Source organism: Dipodomys merriami, unplaced genomic scaffold (assembly GCF_024711535.1).
Source record: "Dipodomys merriami isolate MVZ:Mamm:240054 unplaced genomic scaffold, mDipMer1.0.p SCAF_34, whole genome shotgun sequence".
In the NCBI taxonomy this organism is placed as follows: domain Eukaryota; kingdom Metazoa; phylum Chordata; class Mammalia; order Rodentia; family Heteromyidae; genus Dipodomys; species Dipodomys merriami.
Window position 1 is genome coordinate 1,304,834 of NW_027204937.1, and position 10,818 is coordinate 1,315,651.

Genomic DNA, 10,818 nt, shown 5'->3' on the forward strand with positions numbered 1-10,818 from the left:
TGATAGGTAAAGGTACAGAAAAGAAAATTTTTATTCCTGGAAATGAATAAAATTGCCACAGGGGAGGGTTCCCAGAAGCAGAGCTCCAGGAGGGGATTCCTGGTGAAGAGCATTTGGAGGCAACTCCTGGCAGGGGCTGGGGGCAGGGGCACAGGAGGGAGAGACAGGGATGTTAGACAGGGGGACAAGCTGGGCAAGAAATCAGCCTCCTCTGGAGCCAGCTTCACTTTGCTTCCATGGAAAACTGTGGAGCACAAATCTACACAGACTTAGTCACATGGAGAGTCTTTTGTACCCAGAGGTAGGCTGGTCATTGGCTGAGCTCTGTGGGCATGTGAAGTGGGAGAGGAAGTGGTGTTGTCTGACTGATATGGTGCCTTCCTTTGGCGCAGGGCTGTGTAGGACAGGGTCACAGAATCTTATCGACAGCACTACCATGTACTGGATGGAAAGGGGAACCCACAAGAGCCACCAGAGCTATTCTTATGGCTTGGATATGAAACGTCCTCTACTCCATATGCTCATGTGTTGAATTATTGCTCATCAGCTGATGTCACTATTTTGGGAAGTTATAGAAACTGCAGGAAATGAGACCAAGCTGGAGGAAGTAGGTCGTTGGGGGTGTGCCCTTGGGGATAACTTGTTCCAGGTATTCTCTCTCTCTCTCTCTCTCTCTCTCTCTCTCTCTCTCTCTCTCTCTCTCTCTCTCTCTCTCTCTCTCTCTCTCTTGCCTTCTGTCTCTCTGTCTCTGTCTGTCTTTGTCTGTCTCTCTCTCCTCTACCACATGTTCCTGCTGCCATGATGTTTTGTAAAAGTGCATGGGACCAAGCAACCATGGACTGAACCCTATGAAATGACAAGCCACAATAAATCCTTCTCTCAAGTTGTTTGTATCAGGAATTTGGTAAGGTAGCTAACACAGCTACCTTACAAATAATAAGCAGAAGTTCTGTCTTTAAGTCTATAGTTGAAGGAAATGATGTATAGCTAGATAGAACAGAACAAAATTGAGGGTAGTGGTAGTCCTACCATTCATGAAGATTTAAAATCAATTTGAGGGTAATATCTAATCAATTCATAAATATTATTTATCATCCCAGTGACATACAGTAGAATTCTTTCACCCCTCACAATCATTAAATTTCATACTGCCAGTAGAAAATGTCCTTAGTATATATAGTGTTTCTAGGAACCAATAAAGTCCATATTCCTCATAGTTACATAGATAGAGGATATTAACCAATAATCTACCAAGGAAGAAATATGAAGAGCTGTTAGACTTATAAGTAACCCATTCAATCTCACGAATAATCAAAGAAACACAAAGGAAGGAATAGACATATTTTTCATCTATCAAATTATAAATACTTTAAAATGATTTTTGCCACTCAAAGCTGGCAAGGATCAAGAGATGGGTGCTCTCTACAGAGTTAGTGAAAGTATCTATTGGTTCAAGTATACTTGGAAAACAGCGTTATAGTTTGTTCATGAGATTTAAATGTTTAAACCTCACTTTGTATGGTTCCTTCTCAGCTATACATCCTAAGGAAATAATATAATGTTTCACTGTCACTGTACAATGGGATTGAGAAGTTGGCTATATGCCAGACATGTGCCAAGAGCATTAGACAAGCATTGTTGTGTTGTAGCAATGATGAGGTATGAACTTGCACCAAGTCTCCTGTTACAGGAGATAAAACAGGCTTAAGGAAGTTAAGAAAAGGTTACCTGTATTTTGAAGATACAGGGGAGCTGAAGTTATCTGATTCCAGTATGAGGGCCCTTAGCTATTTTCTTTACTCCATGGGATATTTAATACATGGATCTAAGGAGAGGGAAAAGTTGCTTTTTACAAAATAAATAACTAAATCAGGCAAACTGTTCTTTGCTCCATTGATCAAAGTGGCTTTGTTGTGTTCAGATTTCTAATTAAGTCAGGCAGATTGAATTAGGGTTCCTAAGGCTTTCACCTGGTCATGTGGAAAGTTTTGTGATGAGTTTTACCCAGTAATATAAAACAGTCCTAGGCTCTTTTGGGAAAATTTGAAGACAAGTACTAAGTTTCACACCATTTGGGGTAGCAGTGAACTGATATTCCTCTTTGTAATGTGTGTGTGTGTGTGCACATGGGTGTGCGCATGTGTGTGTACCATTATCTAAAGAGTATATCTATTTAAAGAGTATCTCTCTCTATATAAAGGGTATAGCTAAAGAGTCTATTTAAAAAGCTATCTATCTATCTATCTATCTATCTATCTATCTATCTATCTATCTATCTATCTATCTATCCATCCATCTACCTATCTATAGCAGTACTGGTTTGATCTATTACCCCTACTATTTCCCTGATCTCCCTGGCATAGTAGGTCTTGAACTTCGAATCAGACACTTGAGTGACAACTTCTTTTAGCTTCATTTCTCTTACTCATCTTTAAAGGGGACAGAGACAATATTATTGTATAAAGTATCCAGGGTGATGCCCACATTGGGTAGTTGGTTTTCTTTTTCCTTCCCTCTCTCCTAAGAGGGAAGGTAGATTATGGGAGGTAGATTATGGGAGGGCAGACTTTTTAGAATCCCCCATTAGGCTTAAGGTTCTAGAGGGGTGGAGAGAAAGAGAGAGGAGTAGGATGGCCAGTGGGAACCTGCACTCAGGGCAGTCTGGCCAGCACCCTTCCCATGACTGACACACACATCAAGAGAGCTGTCAGCTTCCTGGATCCCCTTGGGCAGGGGCCTGGGCACGTGGGGTGTGGGGAGGCTGTTGTTTTTCCGCCTACCAGAGTGCTTCCATTTCCGATTCTCACAGGCGACCTGAATGGCCATCACATCAGGCAGGGAGAGCTGCCCAGATCTGACACTAACCCCTTGTGGAAGTGGCTGGCAGGCCCACGGGCCAGAAGGACTGCCTGTGGGGTGGTAATGCTGAATGAATTTAGTGCCTGTGAATGAGGGGAGGATTGGCAAGACAGAGACAAACTCTCTCTTGTTCTCATGGCGCCTCCCGAACAAGGGCAGTGCCAGCTCTCTTCTTTCCATCCTGGCCACATTCTTTGGCTAGCTCAGCTGCGAGATACAGGCTCCCATGATTTCAGCCCTAGTAGAAATAAATCTGTACCTTGAAGGCCCCTAAGCAGCCTACTGGCTGCCCAGGGGAGTCTTAGAACTGAGTAGCTGAGTGAGGGGCATGTTTCACTGTTGTGTGCAGAGAGAAATAAATTTTCAGTTTTCATCAGGACTCAGTCACACACACACACACACATACATTTTTTCATATAGTCACTTAAACTATGAAATGGTCTTGACAGTATCAGAGTACAAAGATCAACAGTTGCTTTGTGAAACTTTTGCTTGTACGTTTGCTTACCCATGATCTATATTATTTTTCTTCTTTTTCAATCTAGTGGTAGTAGGGTTTGAACTCAGGGCCTCGTACTTGTGTTATACCTCTAGCCCCTTTGAGTTCTTTTTCAGATAAGGTCACGCTTCCTCCTCATCCTCTCCCCCTGCTTAAGCTGGCTCCAGATCGTGATTCTCCTACCTATGCCTTCCTGGGCATCACCATGCCCAGCTTTGTTTGTTTGTTGAAATGAGTCTTATTAACTCTTTGCTTGGACTGGTCTTAAATTGTGATCTTCCTGATCTTTGCCTCCTGAGTAACTAGGATTATAAGCAAAAGCTTCCATGCATACTTAGAATTGTGTATGGATAAAGCATAGATTAAAAAACATGGAAGCTGGGTATGTTGATGCACATCTGAAATCCCAGCACTTAAAAGGCTGACATAGGAGAATCATGAGGCTACCATATGCAATGGAGCAAGTTCAAGGGCAGCCTGGGCTTCATGCTGAGATCCTGTCTCAACAACAACAAAAGAAAGGTTAAGAGACACTTGTCTAGATCACCATTTTCGAACTATATATTAAATTGCTAGCTTGGAGATTAGCCAAACACATTAGCATTCAAGGCTTTGATGATTCCTGCTGTAGATGAATTTGTTGAACTTTGCTGCTCAAATGACTGGCTCTCTCTCTCTCTCTCTCTCTCTCTCTCTCTCTCTCTCTCTCTCTCTCTCTCTCTCTCTTGTTCTCTCTGTCTCTCTCTCCCCTTCCTTGCTACCAATCCAAGAGTTGTATCTACAGGAAATAGGCCTCCTTCAACAATACAGAGCTATGGTAGATTGCCATGTAAGACTTTCTTTAAAAATATTCTGTTAAAAATATTTGAAATCTAGCTGGGTGCTGCTGGCTCATACCTATAATCCTAGCTGTTCTGGAGGCTGAGATCTGAGGTCATAGTTTAAAACCAGCCTAGGCAGGAAAGTCCATCAGTCTCCTCTTATCTCCAATTATCCACCAGAAAAACCAGAAAACGTTGAGCACTGAGGCTCAAAGTGGTAAAGCTCTAGCCTTGAGCGGAAAAAGCTCAGGGACAGCACCCAGGCCGAGTTCAATTTTCATGACTGACAAAAAATAAAATAAAAATTAATATCTGTAAAATAAGTCTAGTCCAACTTTCTAATGTTGCGACTGGGGAAACTGAGGCCCAAACAAGGGGAGTGATGTGCCAAGGTCTATCAGGAGGAGGTGGAAGAGCTGACATCCAGTTTTGCTGAGCTATAACCCCCACCTCCACCTCCAGCATCAAGTGGGACATCCCAGTGCACAGGGTCAAAGGACAAGCAATGAGTCAGGTGTAAGGTATATTAAATAGGTAATTTTCATTAGGTAACCTGTGAAGAGAACACAACACAGTATTCAGGCAGGAAAAGAAGTTTATTTACCCACCGCCTCCCCCCTCTCCCTCCATCAGAACTTATCTAGGCCAGGGATGGGAAGAGGTGTGGCCACACTGAATCCAGATATGACTCAGGGCCTGGGACGCTCCTACAGTCCCATGAGAGGTGTGACTAGGGGCAGTCCTGGATGTGACCTAGCAAGAGGAGGAAGTGACTGCTTCTAGGTGTGCCAGTTACCTAGGTAACTCCGTACCGGGTGGAAATGTAGCCTAGAAGTAGGGAGGTGGCTGCACTGGGCCTGCATGGATTGGGGCAGACCTTACATCAGGGAATATGTATAAAAATATGTGTCTTTGAAAAGGTAGACACTGAAGCCATAAGACTGGGTCTAAGCAAAAGGCTGTGATAACAGAGGACATTCTTTAGTTTACAAATGTATTTTGAGTCGGTAAGTTCCAGAAAAATCTATTCTCCTTAGGTGACTGGTTCTTATTTCCCTTGATTGTGTCCACATTTGATTTGTTTTGCCTTATATTTGACATCTCCATTAGATTTGAGTGCTCATTGGTTTTTTATTTAGTTTGACTGTGTTCACATCTTATTTGTCCTCCACATTGGTAAGATTATTCCATGTACCTTGTGTGGTTTGGGGGCTAGATAACCTGTGTGTTAGTTGTATTCAGGGTAGTAGGTCTTTGTGACAGAAGTCCCCTTGCTGCCTGCTAGTGCCCCAATGAAGGCCCCAAATTCAGCCTTGTAAGTGGTGGCTTTTCCGTTCTCCTGAGTGGATCTACCATACAACAACACTGTATGATATAATACAAGACTGAAAGGGCAAGCTTAGTTCAGAATTTGCCACCGACTGCACTGTAATTTCATGACAAAATTTCCCTGTTGTCTAATGCTAAGGAAACTTGCTTCTTATTACATTGACATTAGAAAGAGCCCACAAAGTTAGAGTTTAGAAATTACTTTTTCTAACTAAAGCCCTATTACTGTCTTCCTAGAAATGATTTTGTAAGCAGCCAGAGCAGTTCTTTCCTTAGCCACAGTAGTTCCAAGTGAAGTTATTGCCCATGCAGGAGGTGTTGGCTACTCAGCTTTGTTGAGTACATAAACACTTTGCCACTCTGTTCTGCGGCTCAGGAAGCTGGCCTCTGGGACATCCCCCAGGGCTAACTTGCCTTTTGGCTTCTGGAGTTCATAGGGCCCTGTGGCTACGGAGAGCCCACCAGGGGGCCCAGCCAGCCTGACTTGCCTCTGAGAGCTTCCTATGGCCACTGCCTGTCAGTAGGGAGTGGCCTGGGGTCACTGTCTCCACAGGCACTGATCCTTGTGGTTTCTTTACATCCTGCCTGTATTTATGTAATTCCTTTATGAAGGTTCCCCCAGGGTCCCATACTTAAAGTATGCCATCTGTTTACTGGGGCCTTGACTGAGTACTATTACTTTCCATATATACTTTCTAAGCATAATATATATTTTATTGCCTTTTTTTCCTGTTTAGTGCCCTGAGGTCTGTGAAGCATAGAAGGCTCACATTTCTCCCTTTTGAATCCCATGTATGGAGAGGCAGCAATGGATATGGCAAGTCTTCTTGACCTTGGAGTACAAGGTACCCCAGCTGGAAGATTTTCATGCCCTTGGTCTATGTGGTCCAGAAGTCTGTTGCCAACAGGGGAATGCCGAGGAAGGGAAGAAGATCCTAACTATTCAATCTTGGAGAGTATAGGTGAGGTGAGTCCTTATCCATGAACCTCAGAGTGTGTGTGTGTGTGTGTGTGTGTGTGTGTGTGTGTAGTGATCTCTCATTCTGGATCTTATCTTTTCTTGCTGTCCCTATCCATGAGCCTCAGTGTGTGTGTGTGTGTGTGTGTGTGTGTGTGTGTGTGTGTGTGTGTGTGTGTGTGTGTGTAGTGATCCCTCATTCTGGATCTTATCTTTTCTTGCTGTCCCTTATTCCAGTCCTAGTGGGAAAGGCCCAATTGAGAACACAGGCTTTGACTGCATACACCACTGCCCTCTTGTGGACACCAGCCTAAGTTCTGACACAAGTGACATGTTCTTCCTAGTTATCTCCTGTCAGAACCTACTACTAGGGGACAAAAAAGGTTATTTTGTCATGTGTGGGAAGGGCTACACTTGACCATTCCCAGGAAAGAGCCTCCTCTGTCTTTCCCTAACAGGTGAATTTTTTTGTTTCCGGGGTGTTCTTTGTGTGTGTGTATGTGGTGGGTTTTGAGGCTTGAACTCAGGGCCTGGGGGGCTGACCTTGAGCTTTTGTGCTCATAGCTAGCTCTCTACCACTTGAGCCACAGCTCGCTCCACTTCTGTTTTTCTTTTATTCTTTTTTGGAGATAAGAATCTCAAGGACATTCCTGCCTGGGCTGGCAGGGGTACTCAGATACTCAGATCTCATGAGTAGCTAGGATTATAGGCATGAGCCTTTGGCACCCAGCCTTTATTGGGCATTGTTATTTTAAGAGTTGCTTTATTTATTTAGAATTAGCATGCAGAGTGAATGGATTAAGTTCTTTGCAGAATAACCATAATTAAAAATAAAGAACATTTAGGAAAAAAGCACAAAGACCCCACATGGGCCCCTAGGAAACAGTTACAAAGCATAGAATGTGAACATCATCGGGATGAGGGAGTAAAGGCTCTTGGTGCAGCTGAGTTGCTGAGAAGGTGACCTGTACCTGGCCAGATGCCCTTTCCTGGATCATGAACTGCTGATTGTGAGCCTGGTCTGCTCAGTTCCCCGCACTACACCCTCCCCAGAGCCCTGCATTTTCCTCCACATACGTGTTCCTCCCCTTCAGCACATCATCTGGCCTCCTTGCAGCAAAGATACTAGCAACTTGCTGACTGTTTCCATCAGTTTGTTATGTAGTGCCCCTTAAAGACTAGTACACTTTATATTATTATTGTTGGCCGTGATGTAAGAGGAAGCAAATTGATGCATTTTATATTATATAATTTTTAATCTTCTTTGCTAGGAAAGACGTAAGAAAAAGGATAACTATGGGCTTGGAAGGTGGCTCAGTGGTAGAGTGCTTGCCTTGCATGCATGAGGCCCTGGGTTCAATTCCTCAGCACCACATAAGCAGAAAAAGCTGGAAGTGGCACTGTGGCTCAAGTGATAGAACACTAGCTTTGAGCTGAAGAGCTGTAGGACAGTCCCCAGGCCCAGAGTTCAGGCCCCACAACTGACAAAAAGAAAGATAACCATATTCTTAAATTTTTGTTGCAATTCTGCCAGATGCTGGTGGCTCACACTTACATCCTGAGGATCGCGGTTTGAAGCCAGCCTGGGTAGGAAAGTCTGTGAGACTCTTATCTAGAATTAACTACCAAAAAGCTGGAAGTGGCGCTGTGGCTCATGTGGTAGAGTGCTAGCCTTGAGCAATAGAAGCTCAGGAATGGTGCCTAGGCCCTGAGTTCAGACTCCAGAGCAGGCATTAATTTTTGTTGTTGTGGCTAGTGGCTCATGCCTGTAATTCTAGCTGTTTGTGGAGGTTGAGAATGGGAGGATTGTGGTTTGAGACCATCTGGGCAGAGACATTTTTAAGACCTCCTTCTCAACCTGTAACTGGGTGCAGTGTTAGGTATCTATTATCTCAAGCTTTGTGGGGGGCTGAGGTTGGGAGGATTGTGGATCCAGGCCAGCCTGGGCAGCAAAGTCTATGTGGTTCCATCTTCACATAACGAAGCTGAGCATGATGGCATGTGCCAATGATCCTAAAAACAGTGGGAAGCCAAAAGTAGGCAGCTCATGGCCCACATATATGAACTGGCTGGAAGTGGGATCCTATCTTAAAAATAACCAGTTAAAAAACAGGATGGCAGCATGGTTTAGCAGTAATCACGCCAGCTTAGCAAAACCTGAGGCCCTGAGTTCAAACCACTACAAAGGTAATTTTGACCAATAACTTTACCTGAAACAAATTTTTGTGCCATGTTTTGAGTACTCTTTACCTGTGCTCAGACTGAGGGCACAGAACAGGTTGCTGTCCTCTCCTCTCCACTGCTTACACAGCAAGGTTAATCCGCGGATTCTTTACCAAACTGCAGCCCTGTTTCACTTTTCTGTTCCTGGCCACTAGGGGGCACTGTTGGCTAGTCTAAGAAGCTTCCTGTTTTTTGTTTTCAAATTTGGCTTGAGTATTTTCTTCCCCGGAACCTGGTGGAGAAGAGCCTGAGTCAGCCCTTTTGTCTCTTGTGAATGTTAATCACCAGGGCTGAAGAAGGCAGGTGTAAGTGGTTTTTGGTGAGGCTTTGGTTTCTTTCTGTTACGTCTTCATCTAGCAGCAGTCTTTGCTCTGGAGGAAGATGCTCATAAGGAATCATGGGAGGGGGTGGTTAGGTTGAACAGTGGGTCTCCAAAGAGGTCGCTGTCTTAGTCCTTGGATCCTGTAGTGTGTTGCCTTACATTGCAAAGGTCATTTTGCAGTGGTGTTTAAGGGTCTTGAGATCAGGAGATTCTCTGGATGGAACTTTTTGTGAGGCAAGAGGGCAAGAGAAGATGTGACAATGAGGCAAGGGTCAAGATCAGAGAGATTTGAAAATGCTGCTTTGCTGGCTTCGTGGATGGAGGCTGTCGATGGAGGCTGTGAATCTCTGGATGAACGTGGCCTGTGGTAGGTGCAGGCTCATCTTCCCCTCGTACTTTCAGAGCACAGGCCCTATTCACACCTTCATGTTGTCCCAGAGCAACAGTGAGAGCACAAATGTGTTATCTTTGTTGATTTACCACTAAGATTTTTGGCAGCCATAGGCAACCAATGCACAAGACTCTCTGAAATAATGTCAGGCTATTTCTAATCCCTTCGTTCCCTTTTCCAGAGTACATACATTCTAGCCTCCCTCATAGACAATGGATGATTATGTGGTCAAAGTCATAAGAAAAAGTCACCTTGGAAAAGATTCCCACTCCTGGTGATACTGCACAGCCTCAAAGATAAGATTAGAAGCTATAGTCCAAGGTTTTAATGAAATGTCTCACTTCCTTGACACCCCTCCCAGACAACTACTTGAATACACATTTGGAGAATGTGATGTCTGGAGCTTTAGCAGCTATCTTGGAATAATGAGGTGAAAGTCCATAACTCTCACTCTCATCTGTTCTTTTGATTTGAAAACATAATTAGGTCAGCTTACAGCATCCTAATGGATCTTACTTCACCTTCCAAAATAGGTCCCTAACTACACCATTTCTCTTACAGAAGCATGTAAAATCAAGAAATATTTATTGAATGGCTCAGGCTCCAGGCTGAGGATTGAGATGGAGACATGAATTAAACAGCCCTATTCTGGAGAGATTGCCAGCATGTATTAGGTGAGTCATTGTTGGTCTCAAGTGCCAGAAATCCAACTTTATAGTGATGTCACAAGGTCACATGAAGAAAGAAAGAAGTCTCAGGAACCATTTTTAATTTCTGTACCTTTTGTCTTGCATGAAGCTTATCTGTTTTGGGGAAGGTAAGGAGGAACACAGAAATAGTAAGACAAAAAGTAAGAGTGAACAGATGCAGCAGTGACACTCACTAGATACTGTTGAAGATGAACTACACAACTTGTGGGGGAGGTGTGTCGGGAGGGGATAACTGGGAGAAAACAAGGGACAAGGTGACATTGTCCAAAAGGAAATGTACTCATTACTAGATTTATGTAACTGTAACCCCTCTGTATGTCACTTTCACAATATAAGTAAATAATAAATACATCTTAGGTACCAGGAATGATGTTTAATGCAATATCAAGGTATAAAAAGTCTGTCATATGTTTTTCATTTTAATTTTTGTCTTCATGATGATCCTGGAAAATAACAAGAATAACACAGTTACCCTAGTTTACAATAGAGACTCAGATTTTTTTTTTAAAGATGTGATAAGCTGGATGTGGTGGATCGGGCATATAATCCTAGTTATTTGGAAGATCTGGAGACTGCAGTTCAAGTTTAGCCCAGGCAAAAAGAGATGGGTGTAAGATCCTATCTCAACCAATAAAAAGCTGAGTATGATAACAGGCCTCTTTCATTCCAGTTATGTGGTCCCATGGTGGTCACCATTGAAGATGTG

The 10,818-nt window shown here is 43.5% G+C and overlaps 1 long non-coding RNA gene across 1 annotated transcript in view; it reads left to right on the top strand.

The window, feature by feature from the left end:
* Positions 1–10,070, top strand: part of LOC138803227 (uncharacterized) — a 46,002-nt gene extending 35,932 nt beyond the window's left edge. Inside the window, exons 6-7 of the long non-coding RNA XR_011364911.1 lie at positions 6,246–6,475; positions 9,964–10,070. This is a non-coding gene — a long non-coding RNA (uncharacterized lncRNA). The remainder of the gene's footprint in view (positions 1–6,245; positions 6,476–9,963) is intronic.
* The last annotated feature ends 748 nt before the right edge of the window (positions 10,071–10,818 follow it).